This window comes from Schistocerca gregaria, chromosome 8 (genome assembly GCF_023897955.1).
Source record: "Schistocerca gregaria isolate iqSchGreg1 chromosome 8, iqSchGreg1.2, whole genome shotgun sequence".
NCBI lineage: Eukaryota > Metazoa > Arthropoda > Insecta > Orthoptera > Acrididae > Schistocerca > Schistocerca gregaria.
This window is the reverse complement of record NC_064927.1, coordinates 361,841,495-361,853,521: the sequence shown is the minus strand read 5'-3', so window position 1 is coordinate 361,853,521 and position 12,027 is coordinate 361,841,495. Positions and strand designations below refer to the sequence as shown.

Below are 12,027 nucleotides of genomic sequence, written 5' to 3'. Positions count from 1 at the left end.
AATGGCAAATGGAAACTTCATAACATATGTTCTTAATCAATTCTGTTTGTTAAAAGTTGTAAGAAGTGTAACAACATATCAAAACATCGACATTTGTTTGCAAAGGAATGTAACATACAAACACCTCAAACAGTAGAATGAGATTTTCACTCTGCAGCGGAGTGTGTGCTGATACGAAACTTCCTGACAGATTAAAACTGTTTGCCAGACCGAGACTCGAACTCGGGACCTTTGCCTTTCGCGGGCAAGTGCTCTACCAACTGAGCTACCCAAGCACGACTCACGCTCACAGATTCAATTCTGCCAATACTTCGTCTCCGATCTTGCAAACTTCACAGTAGGTCTTCTGCTGGGGTTTGTGGTGAAGGTCTGTTCTGTTATTGTTAAACCAAATTAATTTTTTTTCTTTCACATAACTGGCTTCGCATGTATAAGAAGACGGAGTGGGAAAAATATACAAGTCGTCGTGGAAAATCTGCCATTTGGCACGAAAATAAAGCATAATAATAAAATTAAAGTTAAGAAGAGACAGAAGCACAAAACCCACTACTGTAGCACGATTGAAGGTGGGAAATCTAGTTGAACCTATCGTTATTAGCAGCTGACGATTCCGTCAAAGCTTTCTTTCCCAAAAATCTCGACGTGCCGTGGGTTGATGTGACTGCCCGTTGTCGAGTTTTAAGACTGTCGCCAATTCACATTAACTGTTGAATATCAAACCGTTGCGTGGTGTACAGGATGTGTCATGGCATGTGTTGACTATAATGCATATTCCATACAAACCTCAAATCTGGTTATGTCGCGTATTATACAAAGTGATCGAAACAAAAGCACTGCGGGAGAGATATGTGTAATTCCTGGCCACAATGGGCATTGCTCCATCACTTATATCGCAGCGATTCCGTCTGATGTGAACAGTAGTGGATACCAGTCAAAACGCGGATTTTCGTAGAGAAAAACCGGGAGAATCTCTCGTCCTTGCATCATGTTGTGCACTATCCGAGCTTGAAAGTTATACAACGAGGCGTTTTGACAGATTAAATGGGGTTGTCTAATTCACGAATAAAGGCACAGTTTAGTCTGAGAAAGTGGGTTTTCTTTTACTTCCACTGCACAAGTATCTGATGCTAGCAGTTTCCTGTGAGCCAACGAGTACCGGCAATGAGGTTTCTAATTAATATAACAAAGGCTATACAAATTATGGAGGTCTTAAATCTATTGAACAGTTTACTATTGTAAACCAAAGAAAGGAAATATACAACTTTCTTCTTTTAACTGCGGCTGTCGAGCTTTCTGTTTCATGTTCCGTACCTCCACTTTGATGCAGAGCACACGTGTCATGCTTGAGGGAATGGGTCACCAATGAAGACAAGACACAGAAAATTACTGGATCTATGGATTAATGGCTCGGAGGAAAGTGACAAGAACTGCATCATTAAAATATAACTTTCTCCACAACCTGAAGAAATTCTCAAGTATTCACCATCTTTCACGGAATTCTGTTGATAAAGTAGTGAGTAGAACACTCTCTTCCTTAGCACTGATTCTGTTATCAATTGTACACGTCGAAAACTTTTCTGTTCACTAGCGTCTTTCCACTGATGAATTCACCGACAGTGTAAGGGGAAACTGCCATTTTAACTTGTTATTTATCTATTTAATATAGACTGTTTGTGTGAGGAATAAGTTTAGAACTGAGAATTTGTAATACAAGATTATTATACTAATATGGGTCACTATTTCTTATGTACTTGGAGCTGAAAAACTTAACGAAACATGTGTCTGGAGAGCGTGCAACTAACGCTACAACAGAAGGTGTTGATGGGGCGGAGTTATCGTCTGCTGACTGGTTTTGTTACAAGCCCCTTCTCGATATCAAGTTAACAAATGAGTGTCAGTAGTCCCCCTTTCAGGAAGATAACATGGCATGCCAGTAGCTGGAATAGCAAGACGACGGAGTCTACAGTGTTTCATGATTTGATATTTTATTTTTATTTTAACTTTGTGGGCTACCTGTCACCATAGTTATTCGTTAATCTATAACATGGAAGCCGTGTGCGTCACCTGTCTGTGAATTGTGTGAACTTTGCTCTCTGTTTTAACTTCTTTTGTTTCCTTTTTTCTGAGGCAGCGATTGGGGGCCAGCCCAACGTTTGACTAAATGAACGTGAAAACAACCCTAACAACCATTCAGGCTAGCGGATTTGCCAGACCTATGGTCATTAATCCGCTCTCCGGATGCGATTAGATTCGTTTCGGTTTGGTTCCTCTCTCACCACCTTGTTTCGACAAGCTACACGAGGTGGTCAAGCATGATTCAAAACTGCGGTAACACAAAATATTTCATAACAATGCTTTACAATCTACATTTACATCTACATTCCGAGAGCTACCATGCGCTGTGTGGCGGAGAGTGCTTTGTGTACCAGTGTAACTTCTCTCCCCCCCCCCCCCCCCCATTTTCCCGTTCCAGTCCATAGTTCGCGGCGAAAACGATTGCCTATAAGCCTCCGTCTGTGCTAGAAACTAACTACATTTTCAAAGTGTCTTACGGAGATACGTAAGGGGAAGTAATATTTTGGTTGACGCTTCAACGAATGTGTGCTCTCGGATCTTTAAATGTAAACCACTCTCTGGTGCAGCAAGGCTCTGCCACCGGACGCCATCGTGCTTATTAAATGAAACAGCATCGAAATTGACTGTTTTATTTGGGTTTTCTCTATTTGCTCTATCAACCCTGTCTGGTTCGGATCCCATAGCGACGAACAGCATTCAAACACACATTGAAGCGCCAAAGAAACTGGTATAGGCAAGTGTATTTCAATAGATACATATGTAAACAGGCAGAAGTTGTCAGATCGGTTACTGCTGCTACAATGGCAGGTTATCAAGATTTAAGTGAGTTAGAACGTGGAGTTAAAGTCGGCGCACGGACGATGGGACACAGCATCTCCGAGGTAGCGATGAAGTGGGGATTTTACGGGAGGATCATTTCACGAGTGTACCGCGAATATCAAGAATCATGTGAAGCATCAGATCTCCGACATCGCTATGGCCGGCAAAAATCCTGCAAGAACGGTACCAACGCTGACTACAGAGAATCGTTCAACGTGACAGAAGTGCAATTCTTCGGCCAACTGCTGCAGCTTTCAATGCTGGGCCATCTCCTAGTGTCAGCGTCCGAACCATTCAGCGAAACATCACTGATATTGGCTTTCGGAGCCGAAGGTCCGCTCATGTATCCTTGGTGAGTGCACGACACAAAGCTTTACACCTCACCTGGGCGCGCCAAATCCGACATCGGAAAGTTCATGACTGGAAACATGTTGTCTGGCCGGACGAGTCTTGTTTCAAATTGTATCCAGCGGATAGACGTGTAAGTGTATGTAGACAATCTCATGAATCCACGAATCCTGCATGTCAGCAGGGTACTGTTCAAACTGGTGGAGGCTATGTAACGGTGTGTAGTGTGTGCAGTTGGAGTGATATCGGACTCCTGCTACGTCTAGACACGACACTGACAGGTGACACATACGTAAGCATCCTGTCTGATAATCTGCATCCATTCATGTCCGCTGTGCATTCCGACGGACTTGGGCAACTCCAGCAGAATAGTGTGACACCCTACAGGTTCAGAATTACTATAGAGTGGCTCCAGGAACACTCCTCACAGTTTAAACACTTCCGCCGGTAACCAAACTTCCCAGACATGAACATCATTGAGCATGTCTGGTATGCCTTGCACTGTGCTATTCGGAAAAGATCTCCAACCCTTCATACTCCTACGGATTTATGGATAGCCCTGAAGGATTCATGGAGTCAGTTCCCTCCAGCACAACTTTATAGTCGAGTCCATGCCACGTCGTGTTGCGATGCTCGTGGGGTCCCTTCACAATAAAAGGCAGGTGTACCAGTTTCTTTGGCTCTTCATCGTATAATGAAGTAGACATATGAAATTGTTTCATGAGTAAGATTTAAAGTATAAAACGTCTTTTCTGATACTTTTTATTTTTCCAGAATGAGATTTTCACTCTGCAGTGGAGTGTGCGCTGATATGAACCTTCTGCCACATTGAGACTGTTCGAGTCTCGGTCCGGCACACAGTTCTACTCTGCCAGGAGATTTCACTTTTTATTTTACTTAAGAAATATTTAAAAGCAGAATTACACTATTTTAAAGCATTTGTGTGTATATTTTCATTAATCCTGAAACATTAATGTAATCCCAAATGTTAGCACTCCTGAGATGTTGTCTAATTATAAATGGTATTGTAAAGGCTGTTGTTGATGTGGTCTTCAGTCCTGAGACTGGTTTGATGCAGCTCTGCATACTACTCTATCCTGTGCAAGCTTCTTCACATCCCAGTATCTACTGCAACCTACATCCTTCTGAATCTGCTTAGTGTATTCATCTCTTGGTCTCCCTCTACGGTTTTTACCCTCCACGCTTTCTCCAATACAAAATTGGTGATCCCTTGATGCCGCATAACGTGTCCGACCAGCCGATCCCTTCTTCTTGTCAAGTTGTGCAACAAACTCCTCTTCTCCCCGATTCTCTTCCATACCTCCTCATTAGTTATGTGATCTATCCATCTAATCTTCAGCATTTATCTGTAGCACGACATTTCTAAAGTTTCTATTCTCTTCTTGTACAAACAAATTTATTGGCCATATTTCACTTCCATACATGGCTACACTCCATACAAATACTTTCAAAAACGACTTCTTGACGCTTAAATCTATACTCGATGTTAACAAATACCTCTTCTTCAGAAACGCTTTCCTTGCCATCGCCAGTCTACATTTTATATCCTCTCTACTTCGACCATCATCAGTTATTTTACTCCCATTCGAGTGTATTCCATTATCCTGGTTTTGCTTTTGTTGATTTTCATCTTATATCCTCCTTTCAAGACACTCTCCATTCCGTTCAACAGCTCTTCCAAGTCCTTTCCTGTCTCTGCCCGAATTACAATGTCATCGGCAAACCTCTAAGTTTTTACTTCTTCTCCATGGATTTTAGTTCCTACTCCGAATTTTTCGTTTGTTCCCTTTACTGCTTGCTCAGTATACAGATTGAATAACTTCGGGGAGAGGCTACAACCCTGTCTCACTCCCTTCCCAACCACCGCTTCTCTTCCATGTCCATCGACTCTTATAACTGCCATCTGCTTTCTGTACAAATTATAAATAGCCTTTCGCTCCCTTTATTCTACGCATGCCACCCTCAGAATTTGAAAGAGAGTATTCCAGTAAACATTGTCAAAACCTTTCTCTAGGTCTACAAATGCTAGAAACGAAGGTTGGCTTTCCTTAATCTATTTGCTAAGGTAAGTCGTAGGATGCTCCTATATTTCTACGGGATCCAATCTGATCTTCCCCGAGGTCGGTTTCTACCAGTTTTTCCATTCGCCTGTAAAGAATTCGTGCTAGTATTTTGCAGCTGTGACTTGTTAAACTGATAGTTCGGTAATTTTCACATCCGTCAACACCTGCTTTCTTTGGGTTTGGAATTATTATATTCTTCTTGAAGTCTGAGGGTATTTCGCCTGTCTCATACATCTTGCTCACAAGATAGTAGTCTTGTCACGGCTGGCTTTCCCAAGGCTATCAGTGGTTCTAATGGAATACTCCCGGGACCTTGTTTCGAGTTAGGTCTTTCAGTGTTCTGTCAAACTTTACACGCAGTATCATATATCCTATTTCATCCTCATCTACATCGTCTTCCATTTCCATAATATTGTCCTCAAGAACATAGCCCTTGTATAGACCCTCTATATACTCCTTCCACCTTTCTGCTTTCCCTTCTTTGCTTAGAACTGTGTTTCCACATGAGCTCTTGATATTCATTCAAGTGGTTCTCTTTTCTCCAAATTTTAAACTCATTATGTCCGTAATAAACTTCTACACTAAAATGTGTGCTCACTGCTTCTCTCTGCCTAACTCAACATATATCACAGAGTATACATGTAGGAACCCATGAATGCCCCCTTACATCGCATTTATCTCGACCAGCCAATTTGAGCGGTAGTCACAGTGCGTTTCAACAGGTGAACATAACCACAGTGCCCGGTAGTATGGGACACCTTTAAGCTGGAAGTAGGATTGTAGTAGCCATTGCGTATCTGCCAGCACGTGGAACCTTAGCCGTAGGCCGAGAAGCCTCTCTAGCATCCACTAGCGATCTGCAACACACCGGGAGGTTTTGTCTGCTGCACAACGGAACGAGGTGAGAAGCCTCGGCGCTCAGCTCTGCTTCACGGAACAACACGGCCGTTGCAGTACGCATAAATTCGTCAAGGATGCGTCAGACACACCGTTAATTAGCGCTTCCTTGGATCTCCAGGAAAACTTCGTGCCGCAGAGCACTGCGCAAGGACGCTGCTCACATACAAGGGAAGCTTTTAAACGGTCGTGTAGACTGGAGATGCAAAAGCTGTACCAGCTCATTAGCGAGAGTACTTCCTTGCTTATCATGCTCGACTGCAGTGAGGGTACTTCCGAGCTCACACAGCTGTTAGATATGCTGGAAACATTGCCTAGTACTTTCTTTGTTCCAATTTATCAGCAGAAGCATTAAATGATGAAGAATTACATCAATATCACTTTCCCGTGTAGGTGTCGCCATAACACTGAATGTCACAGATTAGCCTGTTTGGAACAACTAATACAAATTATAAGCAGGTAGTATGCTTAAAATTCCCTTATACATTAAAGAAATTGTTATGAAGAAGTTTTAGCTTGAGGTAATGTACAAAAAACTACTTAGTATTGATGAGAATGTGACACAGTAATGGTATGTCACTTCAGCATAGTAAAAATTACTGATCAAGGTAAAACGTACTTCACCTAAACAGATTATGTCTCAGTACATAAACAGTGCAATTATCTAGAGACAGTAACTGCCGTTTTAAGTGAGAAAAATACCTTCATAGAGGACATACACTTACGGATTGAAGCGTTTGTACAGGGACTCTTATAAGTTTCTTTGAAATACAAAGTTCGTGGTACGTAGTACTTTTAAATAAACTATTAGAATCATGTTCATATAGAATAAAATTGTAATGCGATGTAACAAATACTATTGAAAGCATATTGGTCCTATGTATGTTCCTTTCACGGGCATACGCATTGTAGTACATAAAACCTATTGAGCCGGAATTATCACTTGCTTACTTCTCACAATTAATCTTCTTCCTCATGTCGTTTTTTACTATGTCCCAACATTCCCAATCTCTAGCTCTTCTTTACTTGTGTCCTAGTGTCCTACGCTCCCCATCCCCTCCCGCTCTCTCTCTCCCTCTCTCTCTCTCTCTCTCTCTCTCTTTCTCTCTCTCTCTCTCTCTGTAGCTGTGTATAGTTCCCCACTGGAAAATTTTCAGCTATTTCTGAAAGTCCTGGATTATTTGTTGTGCTATCTGTCAGACAGAGAGAGGCATGTAATTGGTTGTGGGGATTTCAAGTTACATTTTCTGGGAGTTTGGTAGAATGTTTGACCTTGAAGTGTTACTTGGTTCTTTCAGTCTGACATCCGTCACTGGTTTTCCTACTCGGATACTACAGGAAAGCAGCAGATGATAGGTAGTAATTTTATGGACCAAAATAAATTTAATCAACTAAAATCTTTTCCTATTAAGAACGGTCTTTTTGATCATGATGCACAGCCAGTTACAGTATATGACACAACTCTACACTCGAATGTAAAACATTCCTCCAAAAGAGTGTGTTCAGTTAACGATTTAACAACTGAAAACTTTAGGGAAGGCTTGCAACTGTTAGACCGGGATGAGCTGTTAAAAATTAGCCTGTTTCATGATACCTTTGTGAGCATATTTGAAAACAATTTCCCTAAGAAAACAGTTAAACATAATTGTAAGAAACCATATAAAAAGCCATGGTCTACTAAAGGAATAATGATACCTTGTAAACAGAAAAGATAAATACACATTATAGCTAGAAGGAATAATGATCCGAAACAGTCAAACTTAATAAACATTTCTACAATGTTTTAAGAAAAGTTGTTAAAACGTTCAAAAGTACGTGCATTATGTTTGAGATTAGCGCCTCTGATAATAAAATAAAAACAATTAGGAATATTGAAACTTTCTGGCAGATTAAAACTGTGTGCCTGGCCGAAACTCGAACACATTCCGAAATTTGGAATATTGCTAAAGGGAAACAGGGCAGCCGCGAGCACAGGGGGATGTATTTCTGTCAAAATCAATGAGAAGTTTGTTAACAAAAAGTCAGAAGTAGAAAATATTTTTAATAATCATTTCTTAAATTTTGTAGAGAAAATAAGCTCCAACTGTTCGTTAGAAAACGCAAGGTTGTATGTGGAAGAGGCAATACCTATGGAATTTCATAAATTTGAAATTCAACCCACCTCTCCTACTTAAATTAAGAAAATAATATATTCATTCAAAAGTAATAGCTCGCATAGAACTGATGGCATTTCCAAGAGGGTACCAAAGGTTGTTCGCAACATGCAGGTAGGATTCTCAGCCGTGTATGCAGTATCTCACTGAAACAGGACATTTTTCCAGATAGACTGAAATATGCATTTGTTAAACAATTGCATAGAACGGGGGATAGGTCAGATGCTATCAACTGCCACCCAGTCTCACTTCTGGTAGCTTTGGATAAAGTCTTGAAGAAGTAATGTCTTCAAGACTATCTTCACATATTTGTAAAAACGAAGTACTAACAAAATGACGGTTTGATTTTCAGAAAGGCTTTTCAACAGAAAATGCTATATATTCTTTCACTGATGAAATGTTAAATGCTGTCAATAAACAACATCACACATTGGGATTTTTTGTGCTCTCAGAAAGGCTTTGGAGTCTGCGAGTCGGCAAATTCTTGTAGACAAGCTTAAGTATTGTAGCATGAGTGGGGCAGTACACAAATGGTTTAATTCATATTTAACTGGAAGAATGCTGATGATTGAAATTAATGGTACAGATAGTCTGCAAAAATCAGAAGAGTACTCTAACTGGATAAGTACGAGGAACAGTGTCCCACAAAGTTCAGTCTTGAGTCCTTAATATACATTAATGACTTACCACTCTATATTTATGAAGATGCAAAGCCACTTCTTTTTTCTTATGATACAAATATGGGCACCACACTCAACAAACATGACTTAGCTGAGGAAATTGTAAATAAAGACTTTAAGAAATTTTTTTGTAAATGGTTCTCTGCAAATTTACTCATACTAAATTTTGAGAAAACACAGTGTACACAGTTCGGTACAGTAAATGGTATAACACCATTGATAAATATAGACTTTGACGGAAGTCTGCTGCTAAGACAGAATATTCAAAATTTCTGGGTGTATGCGTTGATGAGAAATTGAATTGGAAGGAACACACAGATGATCTGCTGAAACGTTTAGATTCAGCTAGATATGCTGTTATAGTTATTGAAAAATTTGGTGGTAAACATTTCAGTAAATTAGCCTACTATGCCTATTTTCATTCACTTCTTTTGTATATCATTATATTTTGGGATAATTCATTATTGAGGGAAAAAAGTATTCATTGTTCAAAAGGTTGTCATCAGAATAACAGCTGGAGCCTATCCAACGACACTTGGCAGACATTTATTTAAGAACGTACCTTCGTAATACATATATTTACTTATGAAAATTGTTATTATAAATCCATCCCAGGCCGGCCGGTGTGGCCGAGCGGTTCCAGGCACTTCAGTGCGGAACCACGCTGCTGCTACGGTCGCAGGTTCGAATCCTGCCTCGGGCACGGATGTGTGTAGTGTCCTTAGGTTAGTTAGGTTTAAGTAGTTCTAAGCTCTAGGGGACTGATGACGTGAGATGTTAAGTCCCACAATGCTCAGAGCCATTTGAACCATTTGAATCCGTCCCAATTAAAAAAACAATAGCACAGTGTATAGCTACTACACTAGAAGAAAGGATTATCTTCGTATCTGTGACTTTGGCACAGAAAGGGGTTAATTATTCTGCAACAAAAATCTTTGTTCATCCATCAAATAGCATTAAAAGTCTGACAGACTGCTAACCGGCATTTAAAAACAAATGAAAAGTATTTCTGAATAACAACTCCTTCTACTCAATAGATAAAGTTTTAGATACGAAACAGTGCTTGTAAAAGAACAACAAAAAAGATAAAGTTTTGGATATGAAGTGGGAAAAATGTATTGTGCAAAGAAAACTTCTATTAAGCTGACACATTCCATATCATTACGATAATTTCCATTCATGATGTATGGAACAAGTATTAATTTAATGTAATGTTTCTCTCCCTCTCTCTCTCACCCTTCCTCTCCATCTCCCCATCTCTCCCGTTAAATGAGACAGAAACCAGCCGCAGGTATGGTTTAAAAAAGTTTCTTTGAATAAAACCATGACCTTTTTCGGTTTTTTACAAATCCATCTTTAGATAGGTGTTACAAAATTCATTGTTTTCTTGGATAGGGTCTCGTTTTGCATTGGTTTCTGGTTTGGTTCACTGTAGGGACATTAAGTTTTTGTTCACTATTTGATATAATTTACTATGGATTTAGTTCTTTTGACCTCTATCAAAATATCCATGAAACATTTTTAAAGTTATGTGAAATATGATTACGTGGGACGAAATCGCCATGTGTTTTTGTTATGAATTTTGAAATGAGCACATTTTAGAACGTGCAATATGTGAATGGTGCTCAGTTCACAGGAAAACTATTTACACCACACCATCCTCGTTTGATGGTAGAACACGAATAAATACTTACAAAGCATGGCCCAGTTTCGCATGAATAACGGAGAGAATATTTTCAAAGGTAGTCTTTATTGTATTTTTTAATGAACTTGTAATTTACATTAATTTCCATTGTAATTTCTATCAAATCTTAACTTTTCTCGTGTCCTGCTAAGAGGTACGATGTTTGTATACCACACTGCGTCCATTAAAGATGATGTATAAGCGGAAGGTATGTTCCTAGCTCCCACAAAGTGTAGCATTTGTAGGAGCTGTATCTAAGGGTTTGTAAAACGATTAACATACAGATTTTGTGGTGTAGTGCATATCAGGAGAACCATGCAACTTCTTGTCATGAGGGCACGTTGTTGTAATGACGGCCTCGAACTAACATCGAGTATATTAAATGGTTATAATTTAATAACTGTTTGCGTTGTGGCTATGAAGTTTCGCAGGGTAAAAAAAAGTGAAGCATAGAGATGTCTGATAAACAGGTATAGAATCAAAGAGTGAGACATCCAGAATATAAAAGCGGTAAAGGGTGGGAAGAAGAGAGAGATGAGGAAGGTGACAGAGAACGTAGCTTCTCCGTCACGAAGTATTTTTAAAGAAGGCAGTGTCTTATGAAAGAGAATAATCAGCGTCTCCGGGGTAGCAGCGTACGGCTGCTACACCAGAGGTGTAGCATTGTTAATTTAAATTCGTCATGCTTTCAGTCGCTGACTCTGATCTGATAGAGGAAGATGAAATAATTTTTACTCGAGCATCACAGATAGTCATAGTAAGGCGCGCGTAGTTACGAGCGAGTAATTCGCCATTTTTATTTGTTGAGACTAAGGCTATTGAAAAACTACTGATGAGTCTTACAATAAATACCGATTTTATTATTTTATTTTTTCGTGACGTACTGCTAACTGAAAAGTGTGTCGCAGATACCTTGAAAGACCTCAGTCTAATATGCTATCTTTTTTCTAAATTAATCATAACTATTTCCAGCAGAATTTTAGCTAACTTTCGTGTCTGAAAGAGTAGCGTCTTATTTTGCTGTTTTTTTTTTTCACTTTGGCAACGAGAGAATTTCATGTTTCATTCCTTAAGGTATTCAGGCAATGCAGCTAAAAGACGAAGTGGCAGTGTTAGCAGTGGATTGAAAAAGAAGTGTTCTAGGAGTCGGACGGGTGACGTAGTGGTGGGGATGGGGTGACGGAGGATAGAGAGGGAGAGAGAGAGAAAGACTAGCTGCTTCTGTATGTGTGTTACACTTCTCAGCTGAGACAAAAACAACTTCATTAATTCTGCCAAACAGCAAC

At 39.8% G+C, this 12,027-nt stretch overlaps 1 non-coding gene across 1 annotated transcript; it reads right to left on the bottom strand.

Moving 5' to 3' along the window:
• Nucleotides 1-201: 201 nt before the first annotated feature.
• Nucleotides 202-276, bottom strand: Trnas-cga (transfer RNA serine (anticodon CGA)). Its single transcript has one exon. It is a non-coding gene; the product is annotated as a tRNA-Ser (tRNA).
• Between the last annotated feature and the right edge of the window lie 11,751 nt (nt 277-12,027).